Source organism: Nicotiana sylvestris, chromosome 6 (genome assembly GCF_000393655.2).
Source record: "Nicotiana sylvestris chromosome 6, ASM39365v2, whole genome shotgun sequence".
NCBI lineage: Eukaryota > Viridiplantae > Streptophyta > Magnoliopsida > Solanales > Solanaceae > Nicotiana > Nicotiana sylvestris.
The window spans coordinates 171,986,824-172,006,224 of NC_091062.1; the positions used below are offsets into that span (position 1 = coordinate 171,986,824).

General features: G+C 40.9%; 1 pseudogene; it reads left to right on the forward strand.

The window, feature by feature from the left end:
• The window catches only part of LOC138872097 (premnaspirodiene oxygenase-like), an 88,517-nt pseudogene that overhangs the window by 2,179 nt on the left and 66,937 nt on the right, over window positions 1–19,401 (forward strand).

Genomic DNA, 19,401 nt, shown 5'->3' on the forward strand with positions numbered 1-19,401 from the left:
ACTCCAGATCAACATCCACCAAGGCTGCTAACTCAAGGTTCTATGCTGATGTGAAAAGCATCCTCGATGTTACCTTTGGAAGCTTCGAACCAATTACGAGGAGCAAAGTAAGCTCTTTAGAACAACAAGGACCCCAAGTGTTGTCCACATCAACCCCTGTTTTCGGATCTTCATCCACAAAAGGAGAAAGATCTTCCACAAATGCACCTAAAGAAGGAAGCGATGTTGCTGAAAAGATCAAGAAAACTCTTGCTCTGCTTGACCTCTCCGGATCCAAGCACTCTGCTGTGAAGGAAGATGATGATGCTTCAAGTGATGGATCCTCCCCACTTATACCACATAGCGTGAGCCAATCAAGGATCAATCTGTGTGAAAATCCATCCTACTCTCCATCGTCCACGACAATCATGCAAGCCATGGTGACAAACACTTCATATGTAGAGGAGAAGTTGGCAAACTTGACGGAAGCAATCGCTAGCTTAACCAAATGCATGTAAAATCAAGAGGCTAGAATTGACAAGCTAACAGACAGGGTGAGAATCTTGATGGAAGAAGAATCCACCAATGCACCGAGCAAACTCCCAGAAATTCAAGAGATTGATCCTGCCCCACGACAAGTTGCATCCACTAAGGAAATTCCAGTCTCTTTGGAAGGGATGATTCCAATCAATCAACTAAAGGAGTTCATTGAAGGGACTATAAAAACAAATATGAAGTCGCTTCCATGTCCTCTTTTACCTACGTAAAGCCATACACTTCAAGGATCGATATGTTGAAGATGCTTGCTGGCTATCAACCTCCAAAATTTTAACAATTTAATGGCAAAGGCAATCCAAAGCAACATGTGGCGCACTTCATTGAGACATGCAACAATGCTGGAACTTATGGATATTACCTCGTCAAGCAGTTTATCCGCTCATTGAAAGTAAATGCTTTTGATTGGTACACGGACCTCGAGGTTGGATCTGTTAATAGTTGGGATCAACTAGAGCAAGAATTCCTCAATCGCTTTTATAGCACAAGACGTACTGTGAGTATGATAGAACTTACAAATACTCGTCAACGAAAGGGTGAACCAGTTATCAACTTTATCAATCGTTGGAGGAATGTAAGCCTTAACTACAAAGACAGGCTTAGTAAAGCTTCAGGCATAGAGATGTGCATCTAAGGCATGCACTGAGGACTACGCTACATCTTGCAAGGTATCAAGCCTGGCACATTTAAAGAACTTACGACTCGTGCCCATGACATGGAGTTGAGCATGGCCTCCGCTAGAAATGAAAGGTTGCCTATCTATGAGCCTCGCAAAGGGAACGACAAGAAAGAAGTCAAGAAATGCGGCAAGTTCGTACTCAAATCTGAAAACAAAGAAGCTATGAATGTCAACACATCACCTGTGAAGTTCACAACGAAGGTGAGCAAGAAGCAGAGTATGAAATCCACTTCTTTTCAAGATAAGCCAAGTGGAAAGTTGACTCTAAAAGAAATGCAAGAGAAAGAGTACCCATTTCTGGATTCTAATGTGTCAGCTATTTTTGAAGAACTCCTCAAGTTAAATCTCATTGAGCTTTCAGAGATGAAGCAACCAAATGAAACTGGGAAAACAAATGACCCAAATTACTGCAAATACCATCGACTTGTGAGCCACCCTTTGGAGAAGTGCTTTGTCTTCAAGGACAAAGTCATGGACTTGGCTCGCGAAAAGAAAATCGTGATTGAAGATGAGAAAGCAAGCGCAAACCAAGTCTCTATCACCTTTGGCTCATTCAGTCCAGATGAATTATGTCGTTTTAAAGAAAGTAAAGATGAAGAATTACTGGAGAACGACAAAGCTAAAGTCAATCAATCTGATGATAATGAAGGTTGGACATTGGTGACTCGTCGTAGGAACCACAAAGGAGCCCACGAAAAGAATGAACAGAACAACCAACAAGGAAAATGATGGTGAAAAGACCAAGGAGATGGAATCCAGTTAAATATTTGAAGAAGGCAAAAGTGGAGGTGCACCGTCCTCAAAAGCCACGGCATCTAGTGACCTTGGAGGAGTTCTTACCAATTTGGTTCCGCACGAAGATTTCCCATGAGGGCACTGATGCCTCTTGTTTCCATGCTGACAAAGAGGAAGAAAAGAGTGATGACCTACCGTTGGCACCATCTTCGAAAAAGCTCATCGAGGCCATTCCTCAAGAAGTTAATGCTTGTGAGGAAAAGGTCACGTTCACAAATAACGATCTTCTGCTAGGTGACACTCTTCATAACTGCCCATTGTACTTGGTTGGCTATATGCATGATGAAAGGGTAAATCAAATTTTGGTTGATGGAGGATCCTCAGTGATTATTTTGCCAATTCGCACTGTGAAAGAACTTGGTATTCCCATGAACGAACTCTTAGAAAGTCGTGTGATGATATAAGGATTCAACCAAGGGGGTCAAAGAGCCATAGGCTCAATCAGGTTGTAAATCACCATTGAAGATATAGAATCAAGTGCATGGCTACATGTGATCGATGCAAAGACTTCATACAACATCTTGCTTGGAAGACCTTGGATACATGAGAATAAAGTAGTTCCATCCACCTACCATCAATGTTTAAAATACTACGATGGTGAGGTCGAGAAGAAAATAGTTGCTGATGATGAGCCATTCACCGAGGCTGAGTCACACTTCGCCGATGCGAAGTTCTACTTGAAAAACCGCGTTGTGAGGGAGCTAAAAGCTAATGATGGCATGAAAAGCAATAATAATAAGCCCACAACTAAAAGAGAAGAGGTGACTATTGGTGAAGCCAAATCTGTTACTAAGGAGGTACAACCCAACGCGAATAAATCTTATAGGGGAAATATTGCGTCTTATGGCAAGAAAGTAAGTCCTACGCTCCAATATGTCCCTAAAAGGAAGAAAGATGAAGGTGGATTATCTAATCTCCAAATTAACATGCTAAATGAGTTAACTCTTCCGGTCAAACGAATTGAGGCAGTAAAGGCATCCTCAATGCCACTTGTACGTTTTGTGACCCAAAATCGTTTGCAGAATGTGGCACTCCATACAAAGCGAACAAATGAAAGTTTTGATCCTAACGCTTACAGGCTATTTGCAAAAGCTGGATAAAATCCTAATGAGTCGTCAAATTTAGGGAAGCTCCTATCAAAAGCTGCAATGAGGCAACCACGTGAAGGTTTGGGATACAAGCAACTGTCACTAGTGCGCATCTCAATAATAAGGACGAGTATCAATTATATCACTACAGAAGACAAATCTGATGCTTCTAACATGCCTTCTGTCTTTGATCGACTTGGAAATTCAACTGTGAGAACTTTCGTATTTAAGAGATTGGGTCCATTAAAGAAGAGGAATAAGTTCCAGAGAAATTATCGAAATACAAGAACACCCGCTTCACCCAAGATTCCGAAGATCTCTAAAGATTTCCAAAGTTTGGTTACTTCTAGAATGAAGCGACAAACAAAAGTCAAGGTTTCGTGTGATGAAATACTGAAGGTGAAGCCATACACTGTGGTCTACACTAAAGAACGTGATGAAACCTGTAACGGCCCAACTGGTTGTTTTGAGCAATTATGTTCGGTTCGGTAGTTTGAGGTCACGAGTAGCTTCATATTATGTGTATCGACTTGCGTGCGCAGTCCGGGCATGGAACCGGAAAGCTTTTATGTGAAAATATGAAAAATATAGTAATTTCTAGAGTTAAAATTTGGTTTTTAGTTGACTTTGGTCACCATTTTTGGTAAACGGACCCGGATCTGTGTTCCAACGATCCCGAGATGTCCGATGTAAATATGGGACTTGGACGTATGCCCAGAATTGAATTTCGAAGTCCCTAGCCTTAGAAAATAATTTTTGAAGAAGATTGTTGTGCTGGTTTTAAAAGGAAATAAATAAATGAATTAATATTTGAACTCATTGGCATCGGGCCCTTATTTTGGTTCTGGAGCCTGGTATATGTTTGTTATAATATTTAAGTCTTATCTGTGAAATTTGGTGAGAATCGGAATTGATTTGACGTGATTTGGACGTCCGGTTGAAAAGTTAGAAAATCATGAGTTTTGAGGTTAAATTCATAGTTTTTGATGTTATTTTGATGATTTGATAACATGATCAAGTCTGTATGATATTTTATACTTGCGTGCATGTTTGGTTTGGATCCCCGAGGCATGGGTGAGTTTCAGATAGGTTTAGGCTATGTTGCGATTGTTTTTGGATGCTTCATTGTCTTTTCTACAAACAAAAATGATACCACATTGATAAAATGAGGTCCAAATTCAGTTTTTATTGAACCATTAGATCCGTATCAAAATTATGGAGCCATAGGAAAAAGAATCACCGAATTTGTACATCGTATGAGGAAGTTATGCTCATTTTCGTGTCGGAAAAAATTGTTGGTTTCTGGTGTGTTCGCAAATGCGAACTTTTTCATCGCATTTGCGATGCCCAGTTTGCAAATGCGACTTCTGCCAGCCCTTCTTTGTTTGCAATTTGCGAGGGTTCGCAATACCCTGGGTCACAAATGCGACATCAGAGGCCTGTTAAATGAGATTTTAGACGGGATTTTCACCCATTTTTCAACTTTCTCAAACCCTATACTTCCAAAGGCAATTTTTCAAGGTCCCAAACTTCTCCAAACCATTGGGTAAGTGTATATAATCAATTTTCAACTATATTTTGTGATTATATTTTAGATTTAACATCAAATTCATGAAAATCTAAAGGAAAATTTGGGAAAAATTGTGAATTCTTTCAAAAATGTAAAATGATAATTTGAATGACCAAATGGTATCGGAATTAGATAATTTTTGTATGAGTGAACTCATACCGGAATGAGTGTTTGGTTTTGTAAATTTTGTCGGGTTCCGAGATGCGGGCCCGGGGAGTTGACTTTTGTTGACTTTTTGCAAATTATATAAGAATCATAGTTTTATCAATTGAAATTATTTTCTCTTGCATTGTTTGATGTATTCAAGTCGTTTTTGGCTAGATTAAGCCGAGCGTTGATGAATCAGTAAATGAAAAGCTAAATTGAGTATTGAATTACCTGGATTGAGGTAACTATCTTGTCTAACCTTGTGTGGGGGACTTCCCCTTAGGATTTGAGTCATCTATGCTAATTGTAGTCCGTGCATGCAAGGTGACGAGTGTGTGCTTAGACTTATTTATGGGAAATTTGATCTAGGGTTCTTAGGCCCTTATGTCCATTATGTGAAAAGTATCCTGTTATGATTGGGTTTCCTAATTGCTTAAATTGCCTTTATATGCTCCATATGATGTTGTTAGCTTTCCTCTAATTCTTACGTGTTACATTGACCCTTAGTTGACTTAATTGAAGTGATTCCCTTACTTATTGTTTTGATACTTCTTGATTGTGAGTTCCTCTATGACTTCGTGTGTAAGGCCCCGTGAATTTTCCTACTCAGAACGCTGAATCAGGTATGCGGACCGCATAATCGCCGCAAAGTGAGTCAGTGTGTTGGTCAAATATGAGGTCAACTATGCGGTCAAGTATGTGATTGCATAACCGATATGCGGACCGCATAGTCGTCGCACATTTCCCTTGGGATTTTTGTGAGGGACAGTTCTGTGAGCACGTGATTTTTGTTTACGCGACAATCACTCCAAAAGAAATCAAAAATAATAACAAATGGTCTTGCTGTGCAATTTTTGGAATTTACGTGACATTTTTGGTAGTTATTTGTGGTTTTGTCCATTCTCATTTAGTCTTATCAAACGAAAATACAAAAAATATATGTCGTGTGTAATTAAACCATAATTCGGTTATTAAAAGAAAAATCACAAAAATATGCATCTTTGATTCTATTTGTCGCCATGGTGTGATTTTACCTATTTAAATATTTTAATATGTGTGTGATAATTGTGTTAAGTGCTAATTAATGGGTGTTTAATTTCACTTTAATTAGGTATTGTTTTTAAATTAGAAAAGAAAAGAAAAAGAGTGCAAATGGGTTTAAAAATCGGATTGGGCCTGTTTTCTTTAAATTTGAGGCACAAAAGCAGCCCAAGGCAGCCGGTCCAAGCGACCCATCTCCCAGGCCACCAAACGACGTCGTTTGACACCAAAACTACGTCGTTTCAAGGACAACCCATCTCAGTCGTTCAAACCAGGTTGATCTAACGGCCCTCGTCCCATCTCCTTTACCCGTTAGCTGACCCGACCCAATGAAACCCGGCTTGATCCATTCCCAGCGTGAGACCAAACGACACCGTTCCCTTCAGTAGAAAGATCACAGCCGTTGATCATTTGCGATCCAATGGCCAATAAAAGATCACTCACCCCGTATATAAACCTCCCCCCTTCACTCCGCGCCCTAAGCCAAACCCCCCCTGCCCTTAGGTCGTCCTCACCAGACCCAAACCCTTTAGAACCCTAGCGCCACCCCCCTTTCCCCTCACCGTAAACCCGGCGGCAAGGACACCGGTGACCACCACCTTAACACCCTAGGACCACCTCGACCCCCTGAACACAGATCCACTAACCGTGGGTTCGAATCCTCCCCCACTATCTCGAATCCTCATTTGAAGATTCGAGCCGGACCTCGACCTACACCAAACCACCCCAAATCCATGCCAGACACTCCCCTGACCTCCCTCATGACCAAACCAGGTTTGGTTTGGTCCGAATCCAACCAGGACAACCTGAATCCCAAATCTGCCCTTAGGAACCCTAGAAGTCCTGAGTCCGATTTGTGTCCGTTTGAACCAGAAGATTAGGGTCTAATGGACCTTAATCGAAGTGTTCTCAGTTGAGAACACTTCGATTAAAGTCCGTTCAACCCCAAGAAAGTTCGATTCAAATCCGAGCTAAGGCTTTCTGATTTTTCAAGACTTTAAGGTATTTTTGTTTTCCTTTTCTTTATCAGTTCATTTTTGTTTGTTATAGTTAAATGTCTGTTCATATGTCCAAATGTTTAGTTGATTTATTTTTGAATTTTTGTCGACTGTTCTGTCCACCTTGACCGGACCTCTGTATTTGGTCAAGTCTTTCTTCATTTATTGATAATGTGTATATGTATAAACTATACAATCGACTGAAATTGAATTTAGTCGATTAATTAGTTTCCAGGGCAACTTTTATTTGGTCAGTACAATTTGAATCACATGATTAATACTGTTGGATTCTGGTCATTGGTTTCAATTGTATGTGTTGTGATTCGCGTAGTCGATTCGATATATGTTGTCAATTAGTCTCAGCCTTTGAATGGTAATAATTTGACTCATGTTATTCATTTTTCTGCTGAAGCTTTGTTTGAATCCAATTAAGGAATTGAGTATAGCTGCTTGTTAGTGTGTTTATTTGAATCAGAAATCACCTAAGGATTGATTAGCTGTTGGTGTTAGCAAGAATTACATATTGTAGTTCAATTTAACAGCATGTGTGCTCACTGTTGACTCTGGGCAGCATGTGTTTGGTCAGAAATTAGGGAATCAGAATAATTGGACAGCATGTGCTGTCAGGATACATTCCTGCTGCCCATGTTTAGTTTAGTTTAAGAAAATGATAAAACATTTTAATAATGAAAAGAGTTTGTTGTCAGGGGAATATCATGGGAGGGGGCTTTTATTTTATCTGGGAGTGGAAGAACAGCAGGAGAACATGGGAGGAGTTTGAATTGTTTAATAGGCTGTAGGTAGTCTGATGCTAAGCTATAAATAGAGAAGAGTGTCCATTAGTTAAAAAAAGGGAAAGAAAAGAAAAAAAACAGTTCTAAATTAGAAGGGAAATCAGACAGAGGAGGAAATTAGAGACAGAAGCTAAAAAACTGGGGAGAAAGTTGAGGGCATTTAGTTCTGAAAATTAGAAAGAGATAGTTCTGAAAAATTAGAAAAAGAGAGGGTGTGGAAATCAGAAAGAGAGCAAGAGTTTTAAAAAATCATAAAGAAGAATTTTCCAAGGCCTTAGTGTGTTTAAAGTTTAGGTTTCACAACAAAGAACTTCAGTTTTGTCTTCTGCTCAGAAATTCAAAAATCAAAAACTACTGTTTTATTGTCTCTGCTTGCAATCTTAGTAATCCTCTTGTACTGTTGGGATTCATTGGGCAGCCTAGTTATCTGTTGATTTTTAAGCACTACTTTTCAAGCTACTAGCTTCCTCTTGGGTTCTATTCTTTCCTGGAGATTCCTGCTGCTGTTGTTATTGGTTTTACTAGTCCTGTTGTACTGCTGCTTTGTGTGTGCTACTACTGCTCTGCTGACTTTTCTGCCTCTTCAGTTGTAAGCATTTTCCAGGTACACATTTGAATCTCATACTGCTGTAACAGTTAAAAGCATGAAATGAAAGATGCAAAGGAGTTTTATCAGTCGCTGCTTTACTTACAGCTTTATAAATGTTGTTAAAATTGTGTAATTCTTTAGTTTGTAGCTCAATAGAGAACACATTAGTGAGCTTCGTATCTAATTAAAAACTCAGTTGGTTTAATTATTGTGATTCACAATGGCTAAGTTTGTTTAGTTGCGATGTACTTATGTAATTTGTAAAAATGCACGAGTAGTTGGTATAGCAATAACTAGACTCCATCTTTGGTTATATTTTGTACATATGGTACTGTTTCTAATCTTGCTCAATGTAACATAGTTTCTTTTGTATCATTCGAGCTAACTTTATTAAATCTGATTTCGTTAAACAGTCTATAGAACCGTGTTCGAATTACTATTAGTAACAGCTTTATAATAACTAATTCCACTAATCCAGCTTAAATTAGCTAATTCAAATTCAACTCGAAGAATGTTAGCATGAGTTTAGCATTTTACTAATCCCGTATGTAATTCTCTTCATTAAATTAGAAGCATGTTATCCCCCGGAATAAGGCGTGAAACCATTCCCCGCCTCAGAGATAATTAATATGATAATTAATAAGAACACGGAGTTGGCCAAGTATGTTATCCAATTAGCATGTATTTTCGTTTCTTCTATATTTTAGAGACAAACAAATAGAAAATATAGTCGTTGTAGGTTTATCCTTTCAAAAAATGAGACGAGCTTCGCCAAATAACATGCACAAACTGCGGGGCCCTCATGAATGTACATATTAAAATACTTAGAATTCGGGATGGACTGTATAGTAAATTTCACCGCCCTCCCCAAAGATAATAATGCGTTAGACTCTTTAGGTGCGACTAAATTAAATTACATTCTTAAATTCGGGTGCGCATTTATGCGACCCAAATTCAAATCTCAACGAAATCGAAATGTGTTAACAACTATGGGTGCATTGATTGTGACGTGGTTCGAGATGCATTTTCACGACGTTGCAATTCTATAAAAATAAATGATAATAATAAAAGTGGTTTAAACTTAATAAAAGCACATATGTCACAACATGTATTTAAATCAGATATTTAGCCATTAAAATAATTTAAGCGACCGTGCTAGAACCACGGGATTCGAGGGTGCCTAACACCTTCCCTCGGGTCAACAGAATTCCTTACTTAGAATTTCTGGTTCGCAGACTTCATTTGGAAAAGTCGAAAATTTCCTTGATTTGGGATTCAAGATAAACCGGTGACTTGGGACACCAAAAGCCAAACCTTTTCCAAGTGGCTACTCTGAATTAAATAAATAATCCCATTTCAAATATTGTCACTTAAATTGGAAAAACTCCCTCGCGCATCTTAACCCTTCGGGGCGGGCGCACAAAAAGGAGGTGTGACAGCTCTGGCGACTCTGCTGGGGAATTTAACCCAGAACCACTGGTTCAGGGTTCAAGAATTCGAGCTTAGAATAATTGTTATATTTGGCTTTATTATCTGATCTTTATTACATGTTTTGGCATAACGTGCTAAATGTTGTGTTTTACCGCTTTTATATTATCTGAACTGTATATAAACTGTGCCGAAACCCTTCTCTTCTTACCTCCGGGGAGAAGCTCGCTGGTCGAGACTCCCTATTCTGTTAGTGTCATACCTTGAAATAAGAAAGAGGTCGGACAAGTTACAAAGCCGGACGATCTCGCGGGTCCCCGGTACGTAGCCCCCTCCTCGACTCGAGTTGTCTGCTCGGGTACACAGTCTAGAACATATACCCAGGTTATAAACCTAGTATAACGAAACCTCATGCCGGATCCCTAGTAGGAACGTTTATTTGCATCATGTTGCATTTGATATAGGGGACTCAACATAGGGGTTGGGTCCGTCTAGGACAGGCAACCTGAAATAAAAAGACCATCCTGCTGCATCCCGTTTGTTTTGTGCATTTATTTGCTTCAGTTCTACATGCTGACCGGTTTCTAAAAAAAAACTTTAAAAAAAAAAAAATAGCAGCGTAGGGAGATAATTACTCATTTTTGGAAAAAATAAAACCAATGTCCGAGTAGTGTCAAAACCTGGCCGGAATTTTCTTTAAAAAAAAAACAAAAAGAAAAAAAAAATAAAAACAAAATTTGTCTTTTAGTTTGATTTATTAAAAAAAACATATAAAAAAAATTCCTTTTAATCACTTCCAAAATCCAAGAAATATATATTGAGTTAAAAGTAAAAAAAAGAAGGTTGTTTCTTTTGTAGTATCTCTTTTATAAATTCAGACTAATAGTCCAAATACTTCCTTAAAAAGATTTTTCTTTAGTCTTTATCTCTTTTCAAAAATAAAAAATAAAATATAAAATCCAGAAAAATATTTCTCCTTTTCTTTAAAAGATTGTATTCAGAAGGGGTTTTACTCTACGCTTGGTCAAACCCGAACTACGCCGGTTTGATTCTCACCGGATGTGAGATACGTAGGCAACCCTCATCGGGTCCAACCCCCCTTTTGCTAAAATAGCCAAAAACAAATAAATAAAAAACATGTCAAAATTTTAATTCTTTCATAAAGAAGTCGGGTGACGCTGTTTTGTCAAAACATAGCCGAATGTTCCCGAAAGGGACGCCGGAAGGCTGACTTTGCAAAACAGCCACCTTTGGGTCATTTTTTAAGATTTGGTCCAGTTGACCCACACAGCCTTAAAAATCTTCGTCCCCGAGACGTTGAAAGGTCGTGTTTGCAATATTGAGTTTGCTAATTTGAAAAACGATAAAAAGAGTCATGAATAAGTCGGGTGATGCTGTTTTGTCAAAAATAGCCGAATGTTCCCGAAAGGGACGCCGGAAGGCTGACTTTGTATAAACAGCCACCATTTGGGTCATTTTTAGGATTTTGGTCCAGTTGACCCACACACCCTTAGAAATCTTCGTCCCCGAGGCGCTGAAGGGCCGTGTTTGCAACACCAGGTTTTTATTGTTGTAATTTAAAAAGAAAAAAAGAGAAAGAGTCATAGGTCAGGTGAATACCTGTGGGTTTTTGTCAAAATAAGCCAAGCCAGCTTCGGCCGCGTCTTAAATCGTTCTTGCCAAAATAGCCTTAGAGTATCTTTCAGTTGTCAAAAAGCTATTTTCGTAAAAGAACGGACAAGTTTGTAAAGTGTCATAAAATAATCCTCCCCGGCCTCAAAATTCATGTGAAATTTGGAAGGGGCCACATTTGCAAAAATAACCGTTTGGTTGCATTTGTCGAACAGAGAAAGGGAGCTAGCCTTTTGTTTTTGAGTTTGTAAATCTTTTAATTAGAATACGTGGGTTGTTTGATTTTCGAGTTTGTAGGTCATCTTTAAACCTTTGGAACCCAGTTTGTTTTAATATGAAAATTGAAAAAAAATGTTTAGTATTGTTTATCTTTTATTGTTTTGAACTACGTAATGATCTGATTCACGTGGCATCGTGATACGTAGGCAATCCTCATCGGATCCGGTCACATTTTAACTGCAAAAATTGAAAACAGTAATAAAAAGAGAAAGAAAAAAAATAATAAAAAATAAAAAAATAAAAAATAAAAAAAAATTAAAAAAAATAAAATAAAATAAAGGGGAAGCCTAAAAAGGAAGCCGGAATGACGCATGCTTTCGTTGCAAACATGTAGGAATTCACTTAACTGTATAGGTGCATCATGCCCCAACATGACATTACCTATCTGTTATTTGTTTCGAACTAACCGTTCGTTTGTCGTTGAGTCATTTCCAGGTTTTTAGAAAGTTGGTTGGTTTGGTGGAAGTTTAGCCTCACATTCATACTTCACGAGGTCAAAAGGGAGTGTTCATTTACCCGTTGTTAAGACAAGAGGATTCACACTTACTTCACAAGATCGAAGGGGAGTATAGCGATGTCTTCGGAAATTCCTTTGCCGACAATTCCTGTCTCTGAGGAGAGTTCAATCTCGGCCGTCCCGACTTCCGAGTCAGCAACTGCTGAGGAAAACAGAATCCTAAGGCTTTGCATGATGGAGATGTTGGATGACTGGAATAATGGAAAGGAGCCACCGAGTGTAATCCCTAGTTTCCCTGAGTTGTTCTACAGAACAAGTGGGACTTCCAATATCCCCATAAGCTATCCAACTACCCCATTCGGGTACCCGGCCATTTCAGCCCTCTCCACAGGATCACCCTCTGAGTCTTGCCCTTGGATGTCAACGACGGATGTCGCTACAAGCATATTCACCGCACCGCCCTGTCCAATCATGGCCCAACCCACTACACACAGGCCCAATTTTGACTCTTCCTCATTCACCTTTCAAGCACCATCCTTCTCACTGGAACCAACTCAGTTCACCACCAGCACTCATCCTCAACAAACTCAATACGAGTTTGCACCTAGGCAGGATCAAAACCCCAAAATTGCTGAACAAGATGAGATGGCCAAAAAAATGAGGAGCCTTGAGCAGAATTTGAAAAACATGCAAGGTTTGAGCGGACAGAAGAGCGTCTCCTATACCGATCTATGCATGTTCCCTCACGTGCATCTACCCGTGGGTTTCAAAACCCCAAAATTTGAGAAGTATGATGGGCACGGCGACCCCATTGCTCATCTCAAAAAGTATTGCAACCAACTGCGGGGAGTCGGAGGCAAAGAAGAATTGTTGATGGCATACTTCGGGGAAAGTCTAGTAGGAATCGCCTCAGAGTGGTATATGGACCAGGACATATCTCGTTGGCATATATAGGATGATCTTGCCAGAGATTTCGTAGGGCAGTTTCAATATAATATTGACATCGCACCGGACAGAAATGCCTTGTCAAACTTGAAGAAGAAACCCTCGGAAAATTTCAGAGAATACGCCATCAAATGGTGTGAGCAAGCGTCAAGGGCAAAACCTCCCATAGACGAGATAGAAATGGTCACTACTTTCCTCCAGGCTCAAGAGTCCGATTATTTCCCAAAACATGATGTCAGCCATGGGAAATCCTTTCGCAGAAGCGATTAAAATTGGGGAGATGGTGGAGAATGGTCTGAAAACGGGTAGAATTTTGAGTCTGGCAGCCATAAGAGCAACCTCCCAAGCCGTCCAAAACGGGACTGGAGGAATGGCAAGAGGGAAGAAAAAGGAAGAGACATCCATGGCGGCATCAGAGGCAGGAGAGTATCATAATCCCAGGCTTTGCTCTTCAGAAAGAACCCCGCAATATTATTTCCCCCACCAAAATGTGACCTATGCTTCTCAGCCCTACATGGTCATGAGCACCCAGCCTTACGTCCAGCGGTCGCAGCCAGCCAATCGGGGACAAGCTCCATATCACAGAAATCAGCCTCCTCACCAAAACCACTACAATCCTCGACCTTCCCAGAATAATTTCCGTCCTCGAGAACCGCCCAGGAGACCCAACTATACACCAATCGGTGAACCCTACTCCACCATATTCCCTAAGCTTGTCCAGATGAATTTCTTGCAGCCCATACCACCAAACGGGCAGAACCAGGGATCACCATCATATCAGCGGGGTGTCAGGTGTGCATACCATTCAGGGGTAGAGGGGCACGACACCAACAACTGTTGGACATTGAAACAAGCTGTAGAGAATTTGTTAGAGCAAAGGAAGATTGTGTTGAAAGACGAGGACGTCCCAAATGTGACCAATAATCCGCTGCCCGCCCACAATATTGGGCCGATAATTGGGATGATTTGTGAAGACAAGGAATTTTATCCGGCGCTTAAAGACATAATTGCTATTGCTAATACAGAAAGGAAGCCCAAGGCAACCCCGGAGCAAGAAAAGGGAAAAATTGATGTATCCAAGCAGGCCTATATGGTATGGGGGACGATCAAACCACCTCGGCTGAACGAGCCAGTGGTTGTTGGATGCATACCACAGAAGCCAAAATACAGTAAAGAGGAAGATGATAAGGCGTTCCCGCTCGAAGAGAGTGAGGAAATATGTGAGGCGATGAGGAAAAAGCTATGCGAAACACACGTGATCCAGCCAGGAGAGGGAACTAGCACCGCTGAGGTATCGTACGTGGGACCAAGCGCCAAGCTTCAAAACTGGAAGGCTACGCCATTCTTGATCAAACGGAAGTCCTAATGGACCTGTCCTGCCACTTTCTTTGCATCACAAGCTACCCCAGGGTGTGACTCAGATGTTTTCTTTAGTTTCCTGTTTTTAATTTCGTGAATGTCAACCTTTTTTTTATCTTCCCAAAATTCCAAGAAATGAAATCATGTTTCATCGCTCACTTTCTTTTTCAGAGATCTGCTATATTTTCTTTTTTTAGTTCTCTTCAATTCTGATGATGCAGCTTTAAATAACATGACATGCCTGCGGACTTCATGCCCAGATCCTGAGAACTCCGTCAGACTTCAAATAATGAGTCAAAATTTGAAATATAAAGAATTTGAGAAAATAGGAACAACTAAAGAAAATTGGTTCATGGTTTGGAAAATGTCCGTCACTGAAGCAGAGTTTGAGGATAGTAAATGGGTCTAGACCCGTACGGAATGTTAACCTTAATGACTGCGGTTTGTCACGAGCAATTGTACCGACAAAGAAGGGTCCATACGTCATTGGAAAGAGGAGCATTTGTATCTGGGCGACGTCGAAAGAAATAACGCCGACCCCGCTTTGACAGCAGATGCAGTGCTATGTCTAAATCGCTCTGGCAATATCTTTGCACAGTTTGAGATGACGAAGGCTTTCATTCTCGCTACCCAAACACTATCAACCCTTTGCAAGCCCTTTTGAGCCGGTTACTCTTCTTTGATTACCCTCTTTGGAACCTGAAAGTATTAATCAAAAAGAAAAAAAAAATTGTAATGAAAAAGACAAATAGAAAAAAAAGGGAAGAAGAAAAAAGAATTAGAAAAATAAGAAAATATATATAGATACAATGAAAATGAGAAGAGGAAAAGGAAGTGAAAAACAAAGTAAAGCAAAAAAAAAAACCAAAAAAAAACAAAGTTTCCTGAACTACGTCTGACTTGATTCCGAAAGGATACGTAGGCAACCTCTCCCTGGGGTTCAGTCACACCAAAATAAAAATCCAAGAAGTCCCCCAAAAGTGAAACTGGGGCAGAAGTTATAATGGTTCGGCAATGATCCCGCCCAAAAGGTTCCAAAGTTGTAGTTCAATCCCAATTCTTTTCACCCCAAACCTTGTCCAAAGTCCTTCTGATCAATCGGCAAAGACAGGAAAGTGGAAAACGTCATTGTCGGAATCTGATAGAAATCAAATTGAGAAGAATAAAGTGAGAGAGTCTTATCGGTGAAAACCTTCGGGCACCATGAGGCGATGAGAGTAGAGAAATCAAAAATGAGAGAGGTCGATTAGCGAAAACCCGCAAAGGGCGTGGTCGACCGGGAAAGGACACTTCATCACTAAAAGTCCTGGAAAGGTTCTCCGGTTTAGAAACACAGATCAATAGGTTCATAAGAAGCTGGAGTTTGATACGAATCGGACATCCAGTCCAAAAGGCATGTCATGTCAGTTTGAAGCCAGCATGCACTCCAGATAAGTCTTTCTTTTCTCCCCGAAAGGGACGCTTCTCTTTAAACTCATATGCTTTCCTTTTGCATAATTTTCTTTGAATCCCTTTCGATCTAATTTTGATTCCATAACAATCACAAATAAAAGGTGGCAGGACCGGTTTCACAGGGCCCCGCCTGGCAAGAGTCAAAGAAAATGTACGGCCTCAGTGGCGCGTCAGTCCCATCCCGACTGGCCATGGTAGTTGAGTTGCTTCCAAAGTAAAGACGTTCGAAAGAAAAGAAAAGCCTACGAAGGCAAAATAAAGTTGGAAAGGTTAAGTGCCACGCGGTTATCCATTGCAGTTTAGGTTTGAGGATCAAAATCCCTGACACAAAACCGACAAATCCCCACATGGTCTCCCTTTGTAAAAATCCCAGTCTCCCTTGTAAAAATCCCCCAAAGAGTCTTCCCAGCAAATCCCCAACAAGTCTGCCTTGTACAAATCCCTACAGAGTCACCCCAATAAAAAATCCCCACTGAGTTGGCCTCGTAAAGAATCCCCAAGCGGAATGGGATGAAAGAACCAAAGCCTTACACGAACAAATCATCACAAATCCGGAAATGCGAGTCTGATCAGTTTAAAACGGGTCGCCTGTGAATCCAATCAATGGCAAAGTTTCTCAACAGGAATTAGCCCAAGACCAAGCAATTGGAACGATCAAGGCCACCGAATCAACCACCGTTTTCAAACTGACGATTTTTCTTTGTTTAGGAAATTGAGACAGGTGCAATCCAAAGCAACCATGCAAGAAGCAGGTGTAGCCCAAAAGGAATGAAGTACGCGAGCATTGAAACAGCCTTGCAACAGGAAAACGACCAAAGTAAGTTTCCCCGGAATTCTTTCATGTATTTTTGATAAATAAAAAGAAATATAAAGGAAAACCAAAGAAAAGAAAGAAGACAAGAAAGAAAAATGAAAATCCCCAAAAGAAAAACAAATCATGGTAACATAGGACCTCATTCCTCAACTATCCCGGTATAAACCACGGATCTCCTTGGCACAACCCAAGGAGCCTTTTTTTATCTCCGGCATAACCCGAGGACTCTTACCTTTTCCCGGCATAACCCGATGAATCTTCCCGGCATGATCCGATGAATCTTCCCGGCATGATCCGATGAATCTCCCGACATGATCCGATGAATCTTCCGGCATGATCCGATGAATCTTCCGGCATAACCCGATAAATCTTCCCGGCATAACCCGATGAATCTTCCCGGCATGATCCGTTGAATCTTCCCGGCATGACCCGATGAATTTTTTTTGGCATAACCCGATGACTTCCCCGACATAACCCGAGGACTCTTACCTTTTCCCGGCATAACCCGATGAATCTTCCCGGCATGATCCGATGAATCTTCCCGGCATGACCCGATGAATCTTTCTGGCATAACCCGATGACTTCCCCGGCATAACCCGAGGACTCTTACCTTTTCCCGGCATAACCCGATGAATCTTCCCGGCATGATCCGATGAATCTTCCCGGCATGATCCGATGAATCTTCCGGCATAACCCGATGAATCTTCCGGCATAACCCGATGAATCTTCTGGCATAACCCGATAAATCTTCCCGGCATAACCTGATGAATCTTCCCGGCATGATCTGATGAATCTTCCCGGCATGATCCGATAACTCCCCCGGCATAACCTGAGGACTCTTACCTTTTCTCGGCATAACCCGATGAATCTTCCCGGCATGATCCGATGAATCTTCCCGGCATGATCCGATGAATCTTCCTGGCATGACCCGATGACTCCCCCGGCATAACCTGAGGACTCTTACCTTTTCTCGGCATAACCCGATGAATCTTCCCGGCATGATCCGATGAATCTTCCCGGCATGATCCGATGAATCTTCCCGGCATAACCCGTGAATCTTTTCCGGCATAACCCGATGAATCTTCCTTCATAACCCGATAAATCTTCCCGGCATAACCCGATGACTTCCCCGGCATAACCCGACGAATCTTCCGGCATAACCCGATGAATATTCCCGGCATGACCCGATGAATCTTTCCGGCATAACCCGATGACCTACCGGCATAACCCGAGACCTTTTCCCTTTGTTCGGCATAACCCGATGAATCTTTCCGGCATAACCCGAACAGTGTCCAGCATAACCTGGCAATCCTCCCAATTTAGGGCTCCGATCCCTAAGTTGAGAAAGTTTCCATTTAGCCAGCATTAGGGCTCCAACCCTGAACTGAGCATTTTTCCATTTAGCCAGCATTAGGGCTCCAACCTTGAACTGAGCATTTTCCATTTAGCCAGCATTAGGGCTCCACCCCTGAACTGAGCATTTTCCATTTAGCCAACATTAGGGCTCCGACCCTGAACTAAGCACTTTTCTGTTAGCCAGCATTAGGGCTCCAACCCTGAACTGAGCATTTTACATTTAGCCAGCATTAGGGCTCCAACCCTGAACTGAGAATTTTTCATTTAGCCAGCATTAGGGCTCCAACCCTGAACTGAGCATTTTTCTGTTAGCCAGCATTAGGGCTCCAACCCTGAACTGAGCATTTTTCTGTTAGCCAGCATTAGGGCTCCAACCCTGAACTGAGCATTTTCCATTTAGCCAGCATTAGGGCTCCAACCCTGAACTGAGCATTTTTCTGTTAGCCAGCATTAGGGCTCCAACCCTGAACTGAGCATTTTTCTGTTAGCCAGCATTAGGGCTCCAACCCTGAACTGAGCATTTTCCATTTAGCCAGCATTAGGGCTCCAACCCTGAACTGAGCATTTTTCTGTTAGCCAGCATTAGGGCTCCAGGCGCATGGATCGATACGACCTACGGGATGAGTCTCAATCCAGAATAAAAAAAAAGAAAAGGACAAAAAGAAGATGTTCCGAGTCATTGGAACAAACAAAGGGCGGATCACTCCAAAATTTAATCAAGGCCCCAACTCCGCCAATCCCGTCTCACTCAATATCGCAGAAATAAACGGGCACCTACAACTTGCAAGCATCAAGATTCGGATCGAAGTCTACAAGCAGAATCAGCTAAGACCCAAGATCAAGTTGCAAAAGAATTATAGATAGGAATCTTGTAACTAGCGGTTGACAGGCATAAATAGTTAGTTCAATTTCAATTTCCTTTGGTTGTAATAAGGGGGTCAGTAAAGTAGTAATGGCAATAGCAACAGCAGTAACGGCAAGCATTGCAATCCCATGGTAGTCCCAGCTACCAAAAATTTCCCGAACTACATTGACCTGATTCCTGTTTAGCCCAGGATATGTAGGAAATCTCTTAAGTGAAGATTCGGTCAAATCTTTCAAAATGTGCTTCACACGGAGTATTCCAATAGGCAAAAATCGCTCATATCCGCTCACTTTATCTTTGCACGAAAACTCTTAGTGTTTTCGGACAAAGAGGGGCAGTTGTGAGCATGTGATTTTTGTTTACGCGACAATCACTCCAAAAGAGATCAAAAATAATAACAAATGGTCTTGCTGTACAATTCTTGGAAATTACGTGACATTTTTGGTAGTTATTTGTGTTTTTGCCCATTCTCATTTAGTCTTATCAAACGAAAATACAAAAAATATATGTCGTGTGTAATTAAACCATAATTCGGTTATTAAAAGAAAAATCACAAAATATATGCATCTTTGATTCTTT